We start from the raw sequence: 2,712 nt of genomic DNA, 5'->3' as shown, positions 1-2,712 counted from the left end.
AGATGTCAGGCTTTCATTGCTTTTTTAACGGCTGATTAGTATTCCATAGTATATATGTGCCACTTATTTTTTCAACCTGGCCATTTGTTCTTGGGCATTTATATTGACTCTATGTCTTAGCAATGTAAATAATGCCACAGTAAGCATGGTTTAGTGTTTTCCTGACAGAGTGTTTTCATATCCTTTGGCTAAATATCCAGAAGTGGTATTACCAGGCCCTATGGTAGTTCTATTTGCAGGTTTTTGAGGAACTTTCATATTGTTTTCCATAGTGGCTGCACTAATTTACATGCCTCCTAACAGTATAGCAGGTTCCCTTTTTACCACAGCCTCACCAGCACTTTTCACTCTTTATTTTTTAACCATAGCCACTCTGACTAGGGTTAAATGGCATATCATTGTGCTTTTGATTTGAATTTCTCTCATGATAAGAGATGTTGAGCATTTTTTCATGTGCTTTTTGGCCATTCATATGTCTTCCTTGGAGAGTTGTCTGTTCAGCTTGTTGGACCATTTTAAAATGGAATTGTTCATATTTTTGCTAGGAGTAAACCTAACCATAGAGGTTGAAGAGCTCTACAGAGAAAACTATGAAAAACTGACAAAATAAATTAAGCGTGATACAAAAACGTGGGTCCATGTTTCTGGCTTGAAAAAAATTAATATAATCAAAATGTTAATTAATTAATTTATAAATTCAATGCAATTCTGATCAAATTACTACAGACATTCTTTGCAGAAATAGAAAAAGGAATCATAAAGTTTGTCTGGAATCTTAAGAGGCTGTGTATTGTCAATACAATACTGTGCAAAAAAGAATAAAGTAGGGGTCAGCAAGTGGCGTGGTAGTTAGTTTGGCTGGACTCCCACATGGCCGACCATGGTTTGAGTCCCATACCTGGCAGCTTTCTTTCTCACTTTCTCTCTCTCTCTCTGATTCTCTCTGGTCAAATTTTAAAGATTAAAATTAAAATTAAATTATGACAATGAATAAAATCAATAAAAGAATAAAGTAGAAGGCATCTCACTCCCTAACTTCACAATATACTGCAAATCTATGATAACCAAACAGTATGGTACTGACAAAAATTCAGGCACATAGACCAATGGAACAGAAGAGAGAACCTAGATATACCCACCCCCCCAAAAAAATATACAGTCAACTGTATGTTGATTGTAATGTTTGACAAAGGACCCAGACAATACAGTGGGGAAAGAAAGTCTCTTTAGCAAATGGTGCTGGAAGAAATGGATATCAACTTACAGGAAAATGAAACTGGACCCCTTTCTCTCACCATTAATACAAATCAACTCAAAATGGAGCAATGATCTAAACATAAAACCTCAAATCATAAACTTACTGTTAGAAAACATGAGGGAAACTCTTGAAGACATTGGAGTAGGCGAAGATTTCTTAACTAAGACCCCTAAAGCATAGGCAATAATTCCCAAAATAGACAAGTGGGGCTATATCAGGCCAAAAAGCTTCTTCACAGCAAAGAAAACAATAATGGGAATGAAGAGACAATCCTCAGAATGGGAGAAAATATTTGCAAAATATGCTTCAGAAAAAGAAAGAACTGATATTTGAAATATAAAGGAATCTCAAGAAGCTTGCTTGAAAAAAAAAAAAAAATCCCCTTTGCACCAAAAGGACCAAATGCAAAGGATATCGTGGAAGGCAATGGAGGTGGGCAATGGAAACTACCTGGGACATATCTATTTCTGTTCCTTTCCCATTGAACTTTCTCTGTTATTCTCCTGTTTTTTATTCTTTTTCTCTCCTGCCTCCTCCTTTCTTTCTTCTTTCGCTTTCAATTGTAGGCCCACATGAGAGAATTTTACATATTTTTTAGTTCACAGCATATGATCACCATCAAGTGATGTGAAACTCTTATTTTATTCTATTTTAACTTTTTAAATGCACTCTCCCTTCCTTCTTGCAAAGGTGCTAACTCTATGGATTTAACTTCTTTTCTTCTATTTTCTCTTTGTTTATTTTTATATATGCATATTATAAAAAAGAATATAGTATGGGTTTTTATATATGTTACAATTTATATAAATATATGGTGTTCTAAATCTCATTGTTTCTTAATTTTTTCATTCAAAATAGTTTTTTCTTTTTTTCTTTGGAGAGGTTTTCGCTATAGGGCGCGTGCACTCGCCAGACAGACAGAGAGAGACAGAGAGACAGAAAGTGAGAAATCACCCCCGGAGGGCATGGTCACACCACAATCCCTTCTTCTCCATTCTCCTCTCGGGATCTTGGCCACGTATGCACATGCGCTCGGCATGAGTTTCAAGTCACCGGGTCCGGGACATGAACTGCGGTCGACTACGTGGGAGTCCAGCGACATAGCCATTACGCTAACTGCTGGTTCCCTCAAAATAGCATTTTGAGATTTATTTTTGGAGTTACATAAATCTCGTTCACTATTTCTGATTGCTCTACCAGGTTTCATCCTATGGCCTTCTATTTGCTGAGTTACTAGTATATTCTAGATCATAACCTCTTTTTTTTTTCTTTTTTTTGGAGAGATTTTTGCTATAGGGCGCGTGCGCTCGCCAGACAGACAGAGAGAAACAGAAACAGAAAGTGAGAAGCCCCCCCCCAGGGGGGATGGCAAAGCCACAATCCCTTCTCCTCCATTCTCCTCTCCGGATCTTGGGCACACACGCACACGTGCCCGGCGTGAGTTTTAAGCCACC

The sequence above is a fragment of the Tupaia chinensis genome, unplaced genomic scaffold (assembly GCF_000334495.1).
Source record: "Tupaia chinensis unplaced genomic scaffold, TupChi_1.0 Scaffold000113_1, whole genome shotgun sequence".
Lineage (NCBI taxonomy): Eukaryota > Metazoa > Chordata > Mammalia > Scandentia > Tupaiidae > Tupaia > Tupaia belangeri.
This window is presented reverse-complemented; position numbering follows the sequence as displayed.